The sequence below is a fragment of the Thamnophis elegans genome, chromosome Z, assembly GCF_009769535.1.
Source record: "Thamnophis elegans isolate rThaEle1 chromosome Z, rThaEle1.pri, whole genome shotgun sequence".
NCBI lineage: Eukaryota > Metazoa > Chordata > Lepidosauria > Squamata > Colubridae > Thamnophis > Thamnophis elegans.
This window is the reverse complement of record NC_045558.1, coordinates 97608581-97621449: the sequence shown is the minus strand read 5'-3', so window position 1 is coordinate 97621449 and position 12869 is coordinate 97608581.

The window sequence follows — 12869 nt, the reverse complement described above, 5'->3', positions numbered from 1 at the left end:
TATGTTCAAATAACAGTTTATATAAAAATCAACTTACTTTCTGGCTCAAAATAAGCTCTAATTGAACCTTCACTACCCTCCCGTCTACACCACGCTTCCCAACTCCATTCAACCTAAACCACAATCCAGGAACATCACGATCTCCGCCCTCCTCACCCTAGAGAATAAATCATAAACAATTTATATAAAAATTCAAAGTTATCCATCCAGTCTTTTTTAAGTCCCATACAATATATTTTCCGAGGAAATCAGCATCGCTTCTTTCAGCCTTAATGTCTCTTCATCGGTATACAACTATACCATTTTATACAAAACAGAAATCACAAAGTATTATTCAAGTTAAAAATTATGCAAATGTTTTGGAAGCATAACTAAATCCTTGTTCTCTGCTCTTCTGCCCTTCCAGAGGGGGAAAGCGATACCTCCCGCCTTGTAGTTGTGTGTTTTGTTGTTTCTCTTCTACTTCTCCTTGTCTTTCTCCAAGTCCGGGTAGTTCAGGAAGTCCCGCCTTCAGGATCTTGTAATAAAAATCTCGGGCTTCCCAAACAGAGTTGAGGCGATGTTTTTGGTCATCAAATGTAACTGTGATTCCAAATGGCACTTCCCATCTATACTCTATCTGAGAATTTCTGAGTTCTTTAGTTAGAAAAGCATAGTCTCTCCTGGCTCTTAACATCTGGGGTGGTATTTCTTTAAAAACGATCAAGTCCTGTCCATCAATTCGCAGCCTGTTATTATAAAGCTCTTGTAGTATCGCATTTCTGGATTCTCTTGTAGCAAAATATATAATTATATCTCTCGGAAGCTGTCTCTGTTTTGCTGCCCACGAATTATGGCGGTAAATTTTTTGGATCTGCCAATCAAAGTTGAGTCCCGGACTTCCCACCGAACGACTGAAAGCCTCAAAAAAAGTCTGTTTCAAATTCTCCTGTTCGTTTTCACGCAATCCCCTAACTCTTATTGCAAACGCAGTCTTCTTATAATTTGTCATAACAAGTTGTTTTTCTGCATTTTCAACTTCCTGTTGCAACATTTCAATTTTAGATGTCAGGTTAGAATTAGCTTCCTCCAAAAGTTCCAGTTTATCCTCCATTCCAGCAATATAATCTGTCATTACAGTTATGACCCCGATCATATCCTCCTTTGTTTGAGCAATCTTGGCATCAAGCTTGTCACATAAGTCTGAAATAAGTTGCTTCATTTCCTCTCTAAATTCTTTAAGAGTTTCAAAAAGAAATTCTTTCGTTAACAAATCTCCAGTAGAGGGCGTAGAAGGCAAGAGCTGCGGCTTTATCGCAATTGCTTGGGATGTATTGTTAAAAAAACGTTTAGATTGCTTTGACTTCGGAGCCATTATAAAAAGGAAACAAAGTCTCTGCTCGCCTTGATTTAGGATAAGATACTTTCAATAAACTTTTGGCAATTAGTAAAGAGAAATCTTCAAGAAAACAGGGCTGGTTAAATATGTCATGTATCAAATGCGGAAGCTATAAAATCGCCATTTTGAAAAGCAGTTAAACAAAGGAGTTTTTTATAAAATTGAAGCTGGTATTTTGAATAATAATTTAAAAAAAGGTTCTCAGGAATGGTCGCTGCTTGGATTGAATTTAAATAACTTAGTTTCAAAAATTTGTCCTGGGGGGGGGGGGGGGCAACCTGCCTTGAGCTGAAAAAAAACAGCTGAGAAGATCTGGCCGGAGTAAAAAAAAAAAAACTCAGCTTTTGTTGAACCCTCTTCTCCGTTCACAGCCAAAAAAAAAAGCTGTGAACTACAAAGAGGATTCTAACAACTGAGTTCCTCCCTGCTTCTTTCTTGCCTGAAAGAAGAGATATCTATAGATCTTGTAGATATACGAACCAGAACTCTGAGGGCAGCTCTGTTGAGCCACCGGCGACGGCAGGCCCCTCCCCTGGAAGCCCGGTTTTGTAGCAGTTTTTGAAGTTTGCTACATAGCCAGTTTCATTTTTCTGCCAAAGGGATTTTTTGTTTGTTTGTCTGGGGTTTCCTTATTGATATGGGTAATTTGTTCTTCTTGGCTTTGGGTGTTACTCTTTGAACTTCAAGTAGAAAAGTGTTATAATAGTCTTCTGCAGTGTTGCAGACATTGAATAGGATTTGCCAATGTAGGGATGAGAAGTCGACAGCTATGATATCATAATTTGCTTTTTTGAAATTGTATTTAGGAGTCCTATTATGAGTTTCTTTGTATGGATGTAAATTTAGACAAAAATCAATCATGCTGTGGTCACTGTTGGAAAAAGGTTCTTTGATATGAAGGCTATAAATTGTGTTTAAACTGTTGCAGAAGATTAGATCGAGGCAGTTGTTGAATCTAGTGTTAATAATTACCAATTGATTGAGTTCTAAAGTAGTGACAACGTTATACAGGGTCGTATGTATTACTTGCTCTAAGGACCTGCAGTTCAGGGGTGAAACGCTACCAGTTTCGACCGGTTCACCCGAACTGGTAGTAAAAAATGTTACAGGTTTACCCAAACCGGTAATAAAAAAATACTACCAGTTCAGGTGAACCGGTAGTCAGCTGTGCAACAATCAATTGTGTCACGTGATTTATATTTGCTAGAAAGTACGCAGCACACCTTATTGTCGCACAGGTGATAGTTTGAACTTTTAAAAACCTTTTAAAGCATTTTTTACTACCAGTTTGCCCAATAGTGTCCCCCCCCTGCAGCTGTTATACTTACCTTTGCAGACTCATAAAAGGCTTCTTAGCACCTGCAGTGTGTGTGCACACGAAACAAACCGGTAACAGACTTCAGAGAATTTCACCTCTGCTGCAGTTCCCAGAATGATGGGGCTGACAAAACATTTGATTTGTTGTATTTAATAATTCTGCAGTTATCCACCAGTAAGATGACTTTTTCCCCAAAGAATGACTGTGACTTAATACATTTGTCTTTTAATAATAGAACCACATCTTCCTTTTATGATACCTCTTCCACTTAACTAGTTTTCTTGTCCCCATTTCACTTTCACTCTACTCCATATATATATATATATATATATATATATATATATATATATATATATATGTGTGTGTGTGTGTGTGTGTCTGTGTGTGTGTGTGTGTCTGTGTGTGTGTGTGTATGTGTATGTGTGTGTGTGTATATATATATATATATATATATATATATATATATATATATATATATATCTCCAATTCTTTTCTGCTCCCCTCATTATTATTCTGCTGAAAAAATGAACAAAATATATCTCTTTACACAGTCCTATGTTTCTGTTTGCCTGCTAGTGATGAAATAGACTGGGGTCAATTAATTTACTAAATAACTAAATCTACAGGCAATTAATTTCAATTAAATTTTCAATTATTTACTCAGTTAACATGAGGGGAGGTGTGCCCTTTTTGTAGTGTTAAATAAATCTACAATACATACATGTGGAAATGTATCACAAACATCCATTTAATAGAGGAATGAGTGACCCTCCAAATTTCAGATTCTTACAATGATAAGATAGGGAAGCTGGATATTGTGTCACTATGTCCTTTTCTATCTATTGGTTCTTAAATTGAGTGTCGTCCTTACTTTGGGTAAATGCAGCAGATTGATGGCTGTGTTATATATTTATTTTTTGCTTTCCTCCTTTAAACATAATTCAGAAGAAGCTTTAAGAGGCGCTTGGAGAGATGTAACAAATTCAATATGCCTACCAGAAATGAATGTAGTAAAGGCAAGTCACCTTTTTAAAAGTTCCTTTCATCTTGTAAAGAAATTCTTTTAAAAAGAGCAAACATATAAATATGGCATATAAATCGGTTATCTCTACCTCAGGGTTGACTCAGCCTTCCATCCTTCCGAGGTGGGTAAAATGAGGACCCAGATTGTGGGGGCGATATGCTGACTCTGTAAACCGCTTAGAGAGGGCTGAAAGCCCTATGAAGCAGTATATAAGTCTAACTGCTATTGCTATTGCTATATTTAAATAGTTATGACTAGATCAGTTCATGAGAAAGTGAATATAGGCTGGGTATCAGAGGTGGGTTGTTGCTGACATTATTGTTGGTTTGGTGCACAAAACGTTGCTCCCTGCGTGTGCACATTTACACCTAGAAAGATCTGTGCATGCGCACAATGTTAGAAAAGGAAAAAAAATTACATTTTTGCAGCGAAGGTTGTTCTGTGTATGCACAGAACCGAAAATCAAAATGGCGCTGACGAAAATCAAGATGGCGCTGATGAAGATAGAACTGGGGACATGGCAGGCTGAGTTACTACCTGCTTGGCCGAACCGGTCTAAACCAGTAGGAACCCACCTCTGCTGAGTATTTGCAAATAGCAGGAGGGGTTGACTTTTCTACATCATGCTATTCTCTTCATCTTCCCTTGGTCATTGAAATATCAACTTCTTGTTAAGACCACTTCCACAAAATTCCATAAAATCCCCCGTTTTCATCAATTTTTAAAATTTGAAAACAGCTTGCTCAACCATTCCTTGATCTCTCTGTGAAGTGCTGTCCCCTAGAGCAGTATTTTTCAAACATGGCAAATTTTAAAATGTATTGACTTCAACTTGAATGATAAGTTATCTAGTGTCTCTATACTTGTGAGCTTGCCAACTAATTGGGGTGGTCAATGGTAGGAATGGGATGATGAAATTTAATGATCAATTATTGAATCAAATAATATTTCTCCTCCTTTCCTCCACTTGTGCACACACACATATACGCACACACTATTTCCCCCTCCCCCTCTTATTGGTTATTTTGTAACTCGAAATTGCCATAGTACTTATGGAGATCTTAATTGGTAGCAGGGATGGTTAGAGCAATTTGCTCCATCTTGGAAACATGAAGATCTTACTATTCACACTATACTGATGGAAGCCACTGTTAACTAATAATGTGGCTGTAATCCACACATTTTAAAACCTCTCTGGATGAAGCAGTCTCCCCTTAGGTGTTAGCGCCATCTGCTGTTGCACAAAAGGTTTGGAGGAGCAATGCTTTCCCTGAAAATAATAGGCACATGGTTTACTTAATAGCTAGTACAGCCTTCCCAGCTTTGTGACTTCTAGATTTATTGGGGATTCCTAGAAAAACCAAGATATCACTGGTTCAAAATTCTGAGAATGTTAGCCTCAATATATTTCAGTATAGTCACAAGTTTCCAATTAGAGGGAAACACAATCTGGTGAAAGAAAATGAGCCATAGGAACTATGACTTCTTACTTAATGAAATCCCAGAGATGGCGTGAAGAAAAGATAATGAGAAGTTTCTGTGTTCCACTGGCCGTCTCATTCCTGCAGAATGTGCACAGGAGAATATGTCTTTAACAACCACCCAATCTGCCTAATGTAATATGCTTACACCAGGGGTGGGTTTCAACCGGTTCGCGGCGGTCCCTGCGAACCGGTTGGTTGCCGAACCTGGAAGTAAGTAACTTCCAGGAACGGCGAAGGGCGCGCCCGCCCGCGGTCCTTACCCGGTTTTGACTAGTTCTGCGCTTCCACGCATGCGCAGGACGCATACAGCACCTGCGCGATCGTCCAGGAGCAGCTGGAGCGTCGCGCAGACACTAGTACGCATGCATGCACCGCGCGTGTGCACAAGGATGCCGCTGGCCCCGTTCCAACCGAACCGGTTGGAACGGGGTGAGAAACCCACCCCTGGCTTACACTAATGTATAACAGCGAAGATGACTTACATTATCAATATGAATATAAGATTTCTATCAGTTTTAGAACTCTAAGAAGCCAATGTAACCAATTCTTCTCCATCACAGCCAAAAGCTGTCTAAGTCCTAAATATATCATATGCATATATATCATATGCATGATATGACCAGGGAGACAGAACATTCATTGAAAAATCACTACTCTTAAAACTCCTTATAGCTTAAATGGGCCTGGGCAACAAGAGAAAAGAAATAGCTTTATCAAGAAGAATTAACCTCTTATTACTTTTAGGAGTGGGAATATTCAATGTGTCTGCAAGAGAAAAGAAATAGCTTTATCAAGAAGAATTAACCTCTTATTACTTTTAAGAGTGGGAATATTCAATGTGCCTGCTTTATATCTACCTCTGCTACTCCTTTTTCAGTGAATGTTTACAAGGAACACCTTTGGGCTGCTCAGCTATGGTGGAAAAAGTTCACCATGGGGAAGAACTTAGCGGATGAATTTCCTACTCTTCTCACTAACCCCATGCAAGAAATTATTATTATGTGGTTAATCTTTGGTGAGATTCACAGCCTTTGGGGCTGGTTGGTAGTCCAACAGCTCGAGTCCTAACCAAGGACCAAGGAATTGTTAAGGTAACGTCGGAGGTATAAACTGTTCCAAGTAGGTTTTTTTTTGTTTTTTTTTTGTAGAATCAAAATGTTCAAGTCTGATAAATTTAAAATTTTCAAATAGCGAGGCAGCCCTTTAGGTAATGCTCCAAGGGCTCCAATTACAATCAGGACAACACATGATTTCTTTTCCCACAGTCGCTCAACATCAATTTGCAAGTCCCTGTACTTTGTAATTTTTTCTTTCTGTTTATCTTCAATTCGTGCATCTCCAGGTATTGCAATGTCAATGAACCATACTTTTTTCTTTTCAACTACTGTTATGACAGGTTTGTTGTGGGCCAAGTGCCCGTCAGTCTGAATTCTGAAATCCCACAAGATCTTGACTTTCTCATTCTCTAAAACCTTCTCAACCTGATGGTCCCAGTGGTTTTTGCTGTACTCAAATCCAAACTTTTGGCACAATTTCCAGTGAATAATTTTAGCAATGCGGTCATGGTGTTGTAGGTAATCAATTTGTGAAATTTTGCTGCACCCATTGATCAAGTGGTCAACTGTCTCATCTTTCTCATTACAGAGGTGACATTTGCTGTTGGTGGTAACATGTTGAATTTTTGCCTTCATGCAATTTGTGGCTAAGGCTTGTTCTTGAGCTGCCAAAATAAAACCTTCTGTTTCTTTTTTCAATTTCAATTTCAATTTTAATGGATTTGTATGCCGCCCAATCCCGGAGGACTCCGGGCGGCTTACATAAAAACAGTTTTAAAAAAGAAAATATTAAAAGATTTAAAATATGAGACAGAACGAATTAAAAAAGGACACAACATGCACTCGATCTTAGTGGGGCTGAAGGTCAGTCAAGATCAGCAGCCCCAGGCCTGCCGGAACAGCCAGGTCTTCACAGACTTTCAGAAGGCCGAGAGAGTGGGGAGTTTTGCATCTTGGAGCGAAAGGAGAGAACGCGACAAGAGGTGTAGCAAAGCAGTAACCTTTATTCAAAGCATAGTAACTACGATTCAACGTGGCGTGGTTCGCGCCAAACATTTATACCCCCAAGTTTGAACAATGAGCCAATAGGGCGTCGAGTAGCTCAACCAATCGGGGAGAGGGTTAAACCGGCTCCGCCCAAGAACCAATCAGAAAGGGAGACCTTACTTCCCGCGCTAGTATTCAACACCCCTCCCCCCCTAGTCAAGGTACCCTTAAGAAGGGCAAACATAGTCTTGTAGATAGGTGGGACGGTGACGCTCTCGTCCCGACCTTCGTAATTCCCCAGCGGTTTTCGTCGAGGGGGAAACCGCCGGCGGAGGCGTGTCCGTGGCGGGGCGGTGAGTCTGCGGCGTGGCCCCAAGAGATGGTGCTGGCCCGGGGCCCCGTGCCCAGTGTCCATTTGTCCAAGATGGCGTCTCCGTGGCAACAGGAGTGTCCGACCGTGGCCCCCTGCAATCTGGTTGGGATGTAGATTCAGAGTCTCGATAAGGGCTTCGCGGAAAGGAATAGCCGGATGAGGCACGTCTGTCCGAGAAGTCGGCTTGTCCCCCGTTCCCCGAATGGAGGCAGTCCGTTGGGGAAAAGGTCATCAAGGGTAGCTCACGCTGAGCGCGAGTGTCTGAGAGGCTCGGGCCGTCTGCTTCCGCGGGGAGGCGTCGCCTTAACTGGTCCAGGTGGCGCCTCCATTGTGTTCCGTCGGCCAGACCGGCCCTAAAGGAGCAGGGGCCAGTCAGAGCTGTGATGGTTGCGGGAACCCACCGTGGATCCCCGGAAAAGGAACGGGCCCATACGGGATCCCCTAACTTAAACGTATGGGAAGGAAGGGCCCCTAGGTTGCTCGGCAGATCCCCTGCGTAAAGTGGATGTAGCCTATCTAGGGGGGTTCGCAATCTCCTTCCCATCAAGAGCTCCGCAGGACTTTTATTAGTCGTTGGGCAGGGTGTAGAGTGCTGGCTCAAGAGATACGCCGCCACTCTTTCCTGCCAGTCGCCCTGGTCCATGCGGCCCAAGGCTTCTTTGGCTGAGCGAACTGCGCGCTCCGCCCGGCCGTTACTAGCTGGATGATAAGGGGCTGTGGCTGCGTGTCTGATTCCTTGTTCGGCCAGGAATTCTTGGAACGTGGTGGAGGTAAACTGGGGCCCATTATCTGAGACTATCACATCCGGTAGCCCATGTGTGGCGAACATCTTACGAAGGGCCCTCACTGTACTCTCTGCTGTAGTGGAGGTCATGATTACCAGCTCCACCCACTTGGAGTAAGCATCGACTACTATCATAAAAGTTCGGCCGTGGAAGGGGCCAGCGAAGTCAATGTGTAAACGGGACCATGGGCCTCTAGGAATTTCCCACTCCCGGGGGGCGGCTGTGGGAGGATTCGGCCTAGAGTTTTGACATATCCTGCATCGACCTACATAATCTGCAATTTCCGAATCTAGCAAGGGCCACCACACATAGCTGCGGGCTAACGCTTTCATTCGCGCTATGCCTGGATGGTTTTTATGAAGTGCAGGCAGGATTCGTGCCCGCAGGGCTGTGGGGATCACTACCCTATCCCCCCAGACAAGACAACCCCCATGAAGGGCAAGTTCGGCTTGTCGTGCTTTAAACGGTCGGAATCCTTCCGCTACCTTTTCCGCGGGCCAACCCCTCAAAACCCATGAAGCTACTTGGGATAAGACCGGGTCAGCCTTTGTACAAGCTGCGACATCCGCAGCAGAGACGGGGAGGTCAGATTCAGCAATGGACAAAATAGAGAGAGAAGGCACGTGGGCTGTGTCCGTCTGTGGCAAGGGGCAACGGCTCAGGGCGTCTGCGTGCCCTAGCTGCTTACCCGGACGGTATAACAGCGTATACGAATACGCCGTTAAAAACTCAGTCCAGCGTGTCATGCGGGGAGACAAAATGGGGGGAGTTGGCTTGTCGCCTGCTAGTAACCCCAGGAGCGGCTTGTGATCCGTGACAAGGGTGAAATTCCTACCATAAAGGTAGTCATGGAATCGCTTAATGCCGGACACTGCAGCCAGGGCTTCTTTATCGATTTGGCTGTAGTTCCGCTCCGTTGAAGAAAGTGTCCGGGAGTAGAAAGCTATGGGGGCCTCTGAACCATTCGGGAGGGCATGGCTCAGGACCGCCCCTATACCATAGGGAGAGGCGTCGCATGTCAAGACTAGGGGCATCTTATCGCTATATTGAATTAAGACTGCCGATGAAGTTAAAACATCTTTTATAGCCGCGAACGCGTGCGCTTCACGGCTACCCCATTTCCAGGCCGCTGACCGATCAAGCAGTCGATGTAGCGGTTCAGCTAGCGAGGCCTTGTGGGGAATAAAAGGGGCATAAAAATTTAACAGCCCCAGGAACGCCTGCAATTCCGCCCTAGAGGTGGGTGCAGGTGCGTTTTTAATAGCGGCAACTTTGGAGGGAGTGGGGTGGATGCCTTGTGCATCGATGAGAAATCCCAAAAATTCTACTTGGGGAACAGCAATTTCGCATTTGCTGCGCTTTAGTTTCAGTCCTGCCTCCCTAAAACGTGTAAGAACCTCCCGCAGTATTTTCAGGAGTTCCGAGTGGCTAGGGGCTGCGACCAGGACGTCGTCAAAGTAAGGAACGACGCCGGGGAGCCCATGGAGCAACCGCTCCATAAGGCTCTGAAATATCCCCGGGGCAACCGAAACGCCGAATTGGAGACGGCGGCAACGGAAAGCCCCGCGGTGGGTGACGATGGTCTGGGCTGTAGCCGCGTCATCGTCTATGGGGAGCTGCTGGTAGGCCTGTGCCATATCTAGCTTGGCGAAGATACGGCCTTGCCCTAAGGAGTGGAGTAGATGTTGCACTACGGGAACGGGATATGGATTTGCCTGCAGGGCCAAATTGATGGTCGACTTATAGTCGGCACATATTCTCACCGATCCGTCGGGTTTGACCGGGAGTACTATGGGAGTTTCCCAACGGGCATGATCTACGGGCTCGATTACCCCCTGCTCTATAAGCTTATCAAGTTCAGCATCTACCTTTGCTCTCAATGCGAGGGGGACCCTGCGTGCCTTCAGCCTAATGGGCGCGACCTGGGGATCGAGGCAAAGGGAAATGGGGGTGCCCTTATAACAGCCCAATCTCCCATCGAACACATCTGCAAACTCGTCTAACACACTATCTACGGTGCGGGGAACTACCCTGTGCACCCCTTCTATGGTGAGACCCAAAACGGGGAACCAATCCAACCCAAGGAGAGCGGGCAGGTCATTCCTAACAATTAAAACTGGAAGTTTTCCTTTAAAATCTCCGTATTCCACCCGGATGTGGAATATTCCTGCCGTGGGAATCCCATTTCCCTGGTAATCTAGAAGGGAAACCCCAGCGGGGCGCAATTTACTCTGGGGAACCCTGGGGCAAAGGCGGGAAAACAAAGCCCAAGATGGAAGGGAACGGGAAGACCCAGAGTCCACCTCCATTCGGCAAAGCTGACCTTCGAGACGGACGACGGTGCTAATTTTGCGATGGCCGGCGGGAACGTGAGAAGCCTGGTAGACCATGCAGTCGGCGCTGGAGGGCTGATAGGTTGAATGGCAGTCCTCAGCTCGCCTCGCCGAACGTGGTTGTTGGCGGCCTTTCAGTGCCTGGCGCTGGTCGCTGGGCTGCATAAACGATGGGGCTGGCACGAGAGCCCGGCAGACCCTGGCGAGGTGTCCTTCTCCTCGGCAACGGCGGCAGACGGCAGAACGAAACGGGCAGGATGCGCGGCTATGGCGCCCGCCGCATCCGCGGCAAGGAGCGTTTGAGACTAGCTGAGTGGGCGTCGGTGGTTGCTGGTGTGGCCTCCGCTTTGGTTGCGTCCTCATTTGTCCGACGGTTTCCTCCTCCTCATCTTCCGAAGGAGAGGGGTCGTCGACGAGGTTCGTCTGGGTGGAAGGCGCTGCAGCGGTTTGCGCGGGGGTTTTCAGCTGGAGGCGTTCGATGTCGGCCGTGGATTGTTCAGAGAGCTCTGCTGCTCGTGCGGTCTCCACGGCTTGCACCAAGGTAATTTTGTGGTTCCGGAGCATACGGCTGCGCAATTGCACATCGCGGACCCCGCATACAAACTGCTCCACGAGGTTCTCCTCCAGGTCTGCAAAATCGCACTGAGCGGCCACTGTGCGCAAAGCCTCTAAAAACTGACTGATGGATTCGTTGGGCTTCTGCACTCGGCGGCGAAAAGTAAAACGACGTGCGATCAGAGAAGGTGAGGGGGCGTAATGGTCCCTCAGCCTGGACATCAGCTCGTCCCACCCAAGTTTGTAAGCTGGCCTCGGGGCGGCCAGAGCTCTCGCAGAGGCAAACATGGAAGGCTCACAGCAGGACAAGAAGAAACTGCATTTCTCCTCGTCGGTCTGTGCCCGGTTCTTCGAAGCGATTAGGTAACACTCGAAACGCTCCATGAAACCGTCCCATGATTCTCCGGCAGATCCAAACGGCGCGAAGGGAGGAAGCGATGATGCCATTATGGTATGAAGCCAGAGAGGGAAGAAGACGGCAAAGAAAATTTTGCGTTCGCTGCCGGAGTTCTCAGCCTGAGGAGCGGATTCGTGCTGCTTCAGACGCGGTGGCAAGCTGGCTTGTTCTCCTCCGTGGTCGCGGGAATCTGATCCCACCTTCGTCGCCAGTTTTGCATCTTGGAGCGAAAGGAGAGAACGCGACAAGAGGTGTAGCAAAGCAGTAACCTTTATTCAAAGCATAGTAACTACGATTCAACGTGGCGTGGTTCGCGCCAAACATTTATACCCCCAAGTTTGAACAATGAGCCAATAGGGCGTCGAGTAGCTCAACCAATCGGGGAGAGGGTTAAACCGGCTCCGCCCAAGAACCAATCAGAAAGGGAGACCTTACTTCCCGCGCTAGTATTCAACAGGGAGGGTCCGGATTTCAGGGGGTAGATCGTTCCAGAGGGCCGGGGCAGCTACAGAGAAGGCTCTCCCCCGAGGAGCCACCAGATGACATTGTGCAGTCGATGGCACCCGGAGAAGACCCACCCTGTGCGATCTTATTGGGCGCTGGGAGGTATGTTGCAGGAAGCGGTCACGAAGATATCCAGGTCCTAGGCCATGTAGGGCTTTAAAGGTAGTAACCAGCACCTTGAAGCGTGTTCGGAGACCAATAGGGAGCCAGTGCAGCTCACGGAGGATAGGTGTAACATGGGTGTATCTAGGTATACCCAGTATCGCTCACGCGGCTGCATTCTGGACCAATTGTAGTCTCTGAACACTTTTCAAGGGCAGCCCCATGTAGAGCGCGTTACAGTAGTCGAGTCTTGAGGTGTTTACAATCCTCTGGATCCAGCCACGTGTCACCCCCCTGCTGGTTGAAACCAACCAGGAGGGGCACGGGTCCAGTAGACAGGTGGCGGCACTCATCGCTCCTATGGCCTTGTCCACTTCCTCAGGAGTAGCAAGCTGGAACTCACTCCACAAAATTTGATCAAGGCTCTCCCTCGGCATCTCTGCTGGCACTGTCCAAGTGGAGTCTAGGTTTTCAGTGCTCCTGATCTTAACCAATTCCAAGTTAGCTTTTGGTCAGCTTTGCCTTCAATACTTTTCAAGTATTGGCTATGCATAATTTTGCTTTTCCAATTTTC